We start from the raw sequence: 11,005 nt of genomic DNA on the forward strand, positions 1-11,005 counted from the left end.
GAATAATCTATTGTTATCCGTAAATTCCCCATGTACTAGAGAAATTTAACTACAAATCATGTCAGAAATCATGTTTAGACTATGTGTTGGCACTGTAGGGACCCACAGAGGTCATGTACATGTTGAATTATCTGTTAAAATGTTGTTTTGTACTGGGTCACAATTTTACTTGCATATTACATCTCAGTCTCTATTGTTCATTATTGATGAATTATATCATTGCTGTTTGGGCTGAATATCATGATTTCTGAGAGCTCGAGAAACTGGAGAGGTTGATGACTGAGTGAGGCCGAGGGCCTGATTGTGAGGATATTTATGGGATCGGACTGCACGCCGCAACATGTTTCTTTGATTTATGCCATGATTGGCTTGTTATAGCACTTGGACTGAAGGATCACTTTCGGAGTCTGTACACACCCCAGTGAGTGCAGGTACCTACTGAGTGCGAGTGCCGAGTATCCAGTATCGAGTGCCGAGTGCTGAGTGATTGAGAGGAATGAGTGATTGTGAGGAATGAGTGATGGTGAGGTTGGAGTGAATGGGAGGACTGAGTGACTGTTGCTCTGAGAGGATGCATTTGACATTCATTTCTGTTGCACTTCAGCTGTCATATATCACCGTCTTGTAATTTCTGAGAGATTATATTCTGTTTCTCTTGAACTTGACATGGATTAATTGTTGTGGCCTAAATTGTCGAACTTGAAAGCATGCCTACCTCCCTGTGTTGATATTGATGTAATTGAACTATAACTGTGAAGCTCGTCACTACTTTCAGTCCTTTATTCAGTCTTGTTACTTACTGAGTTGGTTGTACTCACGCTACACCCTGTATTTTGTGTGCAAATCCAGGTATTTTCGGACACAGTGGGTGTTCATCTTTGCACAATTGATCATTTTGGGGATTTCAAGGTAGCTCCTCGGCGTTTTGCAGACCTTATCTCTTCTTCCCTATCTTTTTGCTTTATGTATTTAGTTTCAGACTATTATAGACAGTACTTCCGAAATTGTGATGTTTAGATGCTCATGTACTCAGTGACACCCCGGTGTTAGGAATTTCTGTATTGGTTTTGACTTTCTATCCATTTTGAGAGTTTTGATGATTTAAACTTTAGTTATTCTTATTTTTCATTTTAAAATGTGGAAGTATTTTGAAGTGTCGGCTTGCCTAGTACCACGTTAGGTGCCATCACGACAGGCTATGTTTTGGGTCATGACAACTATGAGGTTTAGTTTAACTTGCTTGTTGATTTTAAGTTTATTGTATCTTGAGATGTTATTTGTTGGGACTAAGGCTCACACAAAATACCTTAAATTTGAAAGATTTGGCTTAAGACTTCCCAACCTTAACTTGCTTGCTGACATAGGTTTAATTAAGTATATAAGTTCCTTATATTAGAGCTTTTCTTTTCACTTTGTTTCATGGTAGGGCTAAAGTAGGTTGGGAAGTCATATCATTGCAAGTACAAAAATGGCGTTACTTGAATCAATAGTAAGCCTTTTCTTTTTTTTTTTTAACTTTTGGGTTGGCTTTCAGATCTGAGCTTTTAGTTGGAAAAGGTAAAAATCATGTAGGGTACGTTGAGATGTTAAGTCTTTCAGCTTGTCATTGATTACTTGGGGGATGTACTATTGCTAAAAAAGGGTTTTGTTCTTTTCTGCTTAAATGACAAAAAAAACAAAAATGAAAGAAAAGAAAAGTTTGGTACCCCATAAACTTTTCACTTAATACATCAGCCTTATATCTCAGTTCCATCTAGTAGAAGTATTACTATCATAAATAAACTTTAAGCTTAGTGATAATTACTGAGTGCTTCATAATTAAGCCAGATCATACTATTTGCCTCATTTGGTAGATAAATAACTAAGCCAGATCATACTAATTTGCCCTTTTGTTAGATAAAAAATATTAGATGAGGGTCTAATTCCAGGGTAGGAAACAACCTCTCTTGCATTCCAAAGTAGGGGTAAGGCTGCGTACATCCTACCATCCCCCAGATTTTACTTGTGAGAATCCACTGGGTTGTCGTTGTTATTGTTGTTGTTGGTCTCTTCTTTGAACACTACAATTCCTATTCTAATAAGGAAATAAAATCACTAAAGACAAGGAAAGTAAAATCCTTATTCTTCAAGAAAAAGAAATTCGAATCCTTCTAAAAGAAAAATCCTTATTCTAAAAGGAAGACAATAAATAGAGTCTAAACCTACCAAGAAAAGGAAACATGAAATCCTTTCTTGTAAAGAAGTAATAAATCCTATTTTAAGAAGGAAAGAATCTTGGCTTCTTGAAATCAATCTTGAGCTTCTTGAAAATAAGTCCATATGTTTGGACTTGAGCTCTAAAACATGATCTTGGCCTAAATTAATAAAATTTAACATAGATTCTTTATTTTCATTATTCTCCCCCGATTGAGAAAGACTCATCCTCGAGTTTAAAGGCTCCACAAATGGCACGAGATTGTCAACTTCCATGATTTTGTTGAACTTATATTCTCGAGGCTCTAAGTTGTATTTTTCTAATCTATCAAAGTGCTTCATCTTATTGTGACAAAGCTTAGCATGTGGCCGAACTAAATCCTACTATCTCAATAGTATCTTTGTACCAATGTTTCTGCAATAAAACATCCTAAATAGATTTTCAAACACTAATCCATAATCATAAGTTATTTTTTTTTTATCTTCAGGAATATTGAACTCCTCCATGTCAATGTGGTGCTTATGGGATATGCCCAAAAAAGTCGATTTAATACCACAAAAACCTTTAAAAGAATCAAATTCAAGTATGTTACATTCTATATTTTTATTGTACGTGAAAGTACGCCATAAATAAATTGATGAAAGCACGGAAATGAGATATTACATCCCGCATTTTCGTACGTTAAAGTTTCGCCGTAAGTTAATCGACATAAGTTCCGGAATGAGATTATTTTGAGATTATAAGTATTATGCTATTTCAAACAAGTCGAGACAAACTTACGAGGAGTACGAGGTAATCCAACTACAAAGTCCATATTAATCATTTCCCACTTCCACATTAGAATTTCTATGTTCTGTGCCTACCCACCGGGCCTTTGGTGTTCGGCCTTCACTTACTGACAATTCAGACATCTTGCCACAAAGTCCGCCATATTCCTCTTCATATCATTCTACCAATAGACTTCCTTAAGATCATGATACATTTTTGTAGAACCTGGGTGCACGTAATACCTAGAAGTGTGAGCTTCAGTCAATTCTTTCCCAGAGACCATCCACATTTGGAACACATAGTCGCCCTTGGTACCTTAGTGTACTATCATTCATGCCAAGAGAAAAAGCCTCCAATCCACACCATGGAAGCAACTCTTACTCTTCAAACACCCATCCTCCACACCCGCCTACTTATGCTCCAGTATGCAAAACACAACCATAGTACAATACCCAACCTCAATATAACCCACCTCGCGCCCATACAAATCCAAATCCACCACGACCATACGCTCTAGTTTAGACCATATTACACCCCATATTTTCGTACGTGAAAGTACTCCATAAGTAAATTGATAGAAGCTCGGAAAATATAAATGCTGCCAGGGCATTAGTTATACCGAAGGACATCACCAGAAACTTATAATGACCATATCTAGTCCGAAAAGCAGTCTTCGGAACATCCGAATCCCGAATCTTCAACTGATGGTACCCCGACCTCAAGTCGATCTTAGAGAATACCCTAGCACCCTGCAACTGATCAAATAGATTATCAATACGCGGCAACGGGTACTTGTTCTTAATAGTGACTTTGTTCAATTGGCGATAATCAATACACATCCGCATTGTTCCATCCTTCTTTTTCACAAATAATACTGGTGCACCCCAAGGCAATACACTCGGTCTGACGAACCCTTTGGCTAGTAAATCTTCAAGTTGCTCTTTCAATTCTTTTAATTCTTTCAATTATTTCGGAGCCATGCGATACGGTGGAATAGATATAGGCTGGGTATCTGAAGCCAAGTCAATACAGAAATCAATATCACGATCAGGTGGCATACCTGGAAGATCTGACGGGAATACATCGGGGAACTCCCGAACTACAGGCAGTGAATCAATAGTCGGAGTCTCTATAGTAGTATCCCGAACATAGGCTAGATAAGCCAAACAACCCTTCTCAACCATGTGTTGAGCCTTTATAAAAGAAAGAACTCGATTAAATGAATTAACAGGCGAACCCTTCCACTGCAGCTTAGGAAATGCTGGAATAGCCAAGGTAACAGTCTTGGCATGACAATCTAGAATAGCATGATATGGAGATAACCAGTCCATGCCCAGAATAATTTCAAAATCGGTCATCTCAAGCAATAGGAGATCTTCTCTAGTTTCATAACCACATACTGTAATAATACAGGACCGGTAGATCCGGTTCACAACAATAGAATCGCCCACAGGAGTGGACACATAAACAGGAGTACTCAAGGAATCACGAGAAACACCCAGGAATGGAGCAAATAGAGATGACACATATGAATACATAGATCCTGGATCAAATAATACTGAGGCATCTTTGCCACAAACAGAAATAATACCTGTAATCACGGCATCTGAGGCCTCTGCATCTGGTCTAGCCGGAAAAGCGTAAAACTGAGCTGGAGCGCCAACTGTCTGGCCTCCGCCTGGCTGACCTCCACCTCTAGGACGGCCCCTACCCACCTGTCCTCCACCTCTGGGTGGTTGTACTACTGGTGGAGCAGCTGGTCCGGTAAGCATAGGCTGCTGACCCTGCTGTACTGGCCTACCCCGAAGCTTGGGGCAAAACCTCCGCATGTGACTGGGATCCCCGCACTCGTAACAACTCTTCGGTGCGATGAGCTGCTGACTAAGTGTCTGGCCCTGGGGATGTGAATACCCACTGGGAGGATTCTGAATAGCTGGTGGGCGGTAAGAACTCTCTGGGATAGCACTGAGATAAGGTCACACTGGAGCACCTCGAGGAGGTGGTGGTGCTGGATATGGGGGTCTGCTGGACTGCCCTCTCACGAACTGACCTCTGCCCCCGGACGGAGCACCTCTGAACTCTCCAGAGTACCTGAACCGCTTATCTCTCATAATCTGCTCTTGGCTCCGCTGACGTACACCCTCAATCCTCCGGGCTATCTCCACAACTCGCTCATAAGAAGTACCCATCTCAACCTCTCGAGCCATAGTGGCCTGAATACCAATATGTAAACTGGCTACAAACCTTCGCACTCTCTCCGCCTCAGTAGGGAGTATCATTAGTGCATGGCGAGATAATTCAGAAAACCTCGCCTCATAATCAGTCACTGACATCTGACCCTTCTGGAGCTGCTCAAACTAAAATCGCAACTCTTCCCTCTGGGAGGGTGGAATATACCTGTACAAGAAGATACAGGTGAACCTGTCCCAAGTCATGGGAGGAGAATCTGCTGGTCCGCCAAGAGCATAAGATTGCCACCATCTATGGGCTCTGCCCTCTAGCTGAAAAGTAGCGAAATCAACCCCATGGGACTCCAATATCCTCGTGTTGTACAGTCTATCCTTGCAACGATCAATGAAATACTGTGGATCCTCATGTCGCTCACCCCCGAAGATAGGAGGATGTAGTATAGTCCATCTGTCCAATAGTTTCTGAGGATCGGCAACTACAGCTGGCCTGGGCTCAGGTGTAGCTGCTGCCACTGGCTGGGCTCCACCCACGGATAGTGCACCTTGGGTCTGATATACAGCAGCTTCCTGTCCATGAGCCTGCGCGGTAGGGGTCTGTGCTCCCTCGCCTGCCTGAGATGTGGCTGGGTCTGCCGGAAATAAACCGGCTTGAGTCATATTGTCCATGAATCGCAGCATACGACCCATGAAATCCTGAAATCCCGGTGCAGATGTGAAGTCCACCGGAGTTGGCTCTGCTACAGGCACCTCACCCTACACCTCAATAATGAGATTCTCTGCTGGATCCACTGGCGGCATAACTGGAATAGTCCTGGGAAGTCCTCGTCCTCTACCACGGGCTGGAGCCCTCCCTCGGCTTCTGCCTCGGCATCTAGCAACTGGGGGAGTAGCTCTTCCCTAGTCTGGAACTTCATTCGAGCGCGTTCTAACCATCTGTGAGAAAATAAGAGAAGGATTTTTTTAGTGCTACATTAATTGCATGATGGAATGTGAAGAAAGGTAATTTCCTAACACCCTATAGCCTATATTAGGTCTTCGTACTGATCCGCAAGACTCTATTAGGTCTGCTCATAACTTGTGAGACCTACGTGAACCTAGTGCTCTGATACCATGTTGTCACGACCCAATTTCACCTGTAGGTCGTGATGGCGCCCAACACTACAGCTAGGCAAGCCAACTAATAAATTAAGCATACATTGATAAAATTTAAAACCAAGAAAATATAAACCCAAACTCTACCAATGTGTGTGCCAAGACCTGGTGTCACAAGTGAATGAGCATCTAGTAGATTATACAAAACTCCAAATACTGTCTGAAATGAAATAGACAGAATGTAAATATAAGAAGAGACACTGGTAGCTGCAGAACGGCTCAGAAAGGCAGCTCACCACTATGCCTCGGGATGACGTGGGTATGTGATGATAGGTCCTCCACTAGTACCTGTCTCAGGTCCTGCACAAAAAGTGCAGCAAGTGCAGTATGAGTACGTAAACTACGTGTACCCAGTAAGTATCAAGCCTAATCTCGAAGTGGTAGAGACGAGATGGCTGACTTTGACACTAACTCTGGGTCAATAATAATAACTGAAATAAAACTAGGATTTTTAAATAAGCATGATTTACAGAATTTACAGTAATTTATTTCATCAGCAAAAAAATCAAATTCCTTCAAATATAACAATTCTCAATATATTAATTAAATTCCTTCAATTTAAATATTTTCCAATTTATCAATTAAATTTCATTTACAGGAGTAACAATTAATTCCTTAACAAGCAAGAATAATAACTCATTAAATTCAAAGGATTTTCCAATTTATTAATTAGCTTCTATTTCATTAAATAAATTATTAAAGCATCGTGTAATTATTATTATTAAGCATAATTTCTGTCGAGGACGTACGGCCCGATCCAGAGTGTCGTGTACACTGCCGAGGGACGTGCGGCGCGATCCATAGATGCATCTATCCTACCGAGGCGTTCGGTCCGCTCCACAAGAAAGGAGGACATTTTCTTATGTGCCTCCGGAAGGAGAGTATATTTATTATAAGATAAATTCGGGAGGAGAACAATTTCTTTTAACAATTAATTGATTTAAACAGAAAATCAAGCCTATGAGATTTTCATCCTTTAATATCTTTATCTAACAATTCACAATATATTCATATATATCAATTAATATTAATTAATCAAAGAATACAATTTACACAAGTAATGCATGCTTTGAGTCCTAAACTACCCGGACTTTAGCATTAATAGTAGCTACGCACGGACTCTCGTCACCTCGTGCGTACGTAACCCCCACAATTAGCAACAATTATTTAATTTAATCCCTATGGGGTAATTTCCCCCTCACAAGATTAGACAAGAGACTTACCTCGTCTTGCTCCAATTTAATCCACTATAAGGCCTCTTCCACGATTATCCAACTCTGTCTGGCTCGAATCTAGCCAAACTAATTCGATACAATCACTAAAAATTATAGGAATCAATTCTATAAGAAAATACTACATTTTTTAAATAAAAATCCCGAAATTAATTAAAAATTCGTCCGTGGAGCCCACGTCTCGAAATCCGGCAAAAGTTATGAAATCCGACAACCCATTCAATTACGAGTCTAACCATACCAGTTTCACTAAAATCCGACTCCGAATCGATACCGAAATCTCAAAAATTCGTTTCTATGAGATTTCTAAAAATTTCCCAAATTTAAATCTCAAAACACTAATTTATTGTGAAAATAATGTTATACTTGTATATGTATACCAAATCCGAGTTAGAATCACTTACCCCAATGTTTTCCTTTGAAAATCTGTCAAAAGTCGCCTCTGCTCAAGCTCAAGTTCGTCAAAAATGGCAAATGGGACGAATGTCCTCTGTTTTTATAACTTACAGCTCTGTCCAGTTCGATCAAGGAGCTCGATCAGGGGAGCTCGATCTCGGGAGCTCGATCTCAGGGAGCGCGATCTCGGGAGCTCGATCTCAGGGAGCGCGATCTCGGGAGCTCGATCTCAGGGTGCTCAATCTTAAGAGCTCGATCTTGGGAGCTCGATCTTGGGAGCTCGATCTTGGGAGCTCGATCTTAGGAGCTCGATTAGGCCTCAAGCCTGGGAGCTGGTCATGGCCTCGATCAGGCCTCGAGCCTGGGGCATGGTCAGGGCCTCGATCAAGTTCGATCTTGGGTCTTGATCCTGGCCCTCAGTACATACCTTCGATCGTGGCTTCGATACTGAGCCTCGTCCCTGGCTTCGACTCAGGCCTCGATCGTGGGCTCGATATCTGGGTTCGATCTGGGGTTCGATCTGGGGCTCGATCACAGCACAGAATATACAGAAGAAGGGAAAATTACAGCAGCTTTTTAAGTCCAACTTTTGATCCGTTAACCATCCGAAACTCACCTGAGGCCCTCGGGACCTCAACCAAATATACCAACAAGTCCTAAAACATCATACGAACTTAGTCGAACCTCTAAATCACATCAAACAACGCTAAAACCATGAATCATACCCTAATTCAAGTTTAATGAAACTAAGAGTTTTCAATTTCTACATTCGATGTCGGAACCTATCAAATTAACTCTGATTGACCTCAAATTTTACACACAAGTCATAAATTACATAACAGAGCTATGAAAATTTTCGAAACTGGATTCCGACTCCGGTATCAAAAAGTCAACTCATCAGTCAAACTTCCAAACTTAAATTCTTATTTTTAGCCATTTCAAACCTAATTTAACTACGGACTTTCAAATAAAATTCTGAACACGCTCCTAAGTCCAAAATCACCATACGGAGCTGTTGGAATCATCAAAATTCTATTCCGGGTTATTTTCTCAAAAAAAGTTGACCGAAGTCAAACTTAGCACTTTAAGGCCAACTTAAGGAACCAAGTATTCCGGTTTCACCCCCAAACACTTCCAAATCCCGAACCAACCATCCCTGCAAGTCATAAATCATTACAAGAACATGCAGGAAGCTTTATTTTAGGGAATGGGGTTCTAAAAGTTAAAATGACCGGTTGGGTCATTACTGTCACGACCCAAACCGATGGGCCGTGACGGGCACCCGGTACCTTACTCAATCGAGTACCAACGTAACATATCTTTCTTATTACTTCATCATATAATCGTGACATACGGGCCTAATAGGCCAACATGATCATTTATAAATTCAAAACATAGGCCGACAAGGCCGTACAATCTTTCACGTACACGTTATTTGTCTACAAGCCTCTAAGGCACATAATTGTCATAAAGGTCGGGACAGAGCCCCGCCATACCAAACCATACACATCTAAATTATACTGACCAAACAAGCAACTCCAGAGTAAATGGAGTGCACCAATATCTTCTGCTGAGCTGATCGCCTACATGGAGGACTCTCGACCTATCTATCAAGACCTGCGGGCATGAAACGCAGCGTCCCCGGGCAAAAGGGACATCAATACAAATAATATACCAAGTATGTAAGGAATGAAAATCAGTAAATAATAGACATGACAGAAACATAGAGTAAAAGACTCGACATGTACGTCTGCATAGCTCTGTGAGTCATTTCATTTTTATAATGTCATGCATATGCGTATAAATATCATACCATGCATTGGTATATGCGTTCATAGCATCATCAAGCCTCTGAGGGCATCCCATCATATCATTTCAGCCACTGTGGGCAAATCATCAATGTATACCAGCTGATCAAGTGGTGGTACGTATATAATGCCATAATCTTTTCTCATATTCCATATACATATAATATACATATATACACGTATATAACTCCATCTGGTCATGGGTCAATGTATATGTATAAATGCATGAAATGCATAAGAAATATGTTAATAATATTTTCTTGGGATGTCATAAAAATAATATGCCTTAAGAAATACGTTAATAAGATTTTCTCGGAAGGTCATAAAAATTATATGCCTGTCGGATAAATTTTATCAAATACGTATTTTTCTGAGACCCATGAACAAAAGATATAATAATAATTCACATGGGGAATCAAGAATATAGACACCCCTAATATTTCTATGAATAGAGTCATTTATGGAAATTATGTATTTGCTCATTTCGTTCTTGTCATATAGATCATGCCAAAAGGAAAGAAGGGATAGCCTTAACATACCTGAGTCGATCCTCTTGACAATCCTCTAACACACGTTAATTGTGGCAGCACGTAACGGCAAGATCGGAGTAGGGAAAATCCGTATGATATTCTTGAGAAAAATTACACTATACTCCATTATAATTGCCCAATCTCACGTTCTGATATATGACTCTCATATTCTTAAGAATGAATATGTGATTTTCATGTCCTTAAGAATTAAAATGGCCCTCCTTTAATAAAAGGATATGTGACTAACTTCTAGCCTTACCATGCATGTTGTATTTGATAGAAGAATAATGATCTATAACCATGGTATATAGAGTCTACCAGTAATCATTGCAAGAGCACGCCCCATTCTTAAAATGGTGGAAACGGTTTGAATTTCTCACAATAATTTCCTTTTCTATTAGCTTTGATGATAACTTCATAAAGTTGTGGCAATCCAAACAAATACGGATGTTCTTTATAATCTTAATGGCACTGTAGCTAACGTTCTTTGCCAACTCCCACATCTAAATTTTTGCCACATAATCTAATGACTTAAAGAGTCACAATTCTTTGGTGGTGGCTTGCTGCCACGTGGGGAGGGTCTAACTTTATCCAACTCTTTAATTTAATTGCTAATCTCCCATTAAAATTAATAATTACTCGATTATCCACATAATCTAGAATTATCTCAAATGGCTTAAAACACTACTCACTTTTAACACACTTTACTATCATGGTCATGTGGTACCTTGTATGG

This window comes from Nicotiana tabacum, chromosome 4, assembly GCF_000715075.1.
Source record: "Nicotiana tabacum cultivar K326 chromosome 4, ASM71507v2, whole genome shotgun sequence".
NCBI classification, from domain to species: Eukaryota; Viridiplantae; Streptophyta; class Magnoliopsida; order Solanales; family Solanaceae; genus Nicotiana; species Nicotiana tabacum.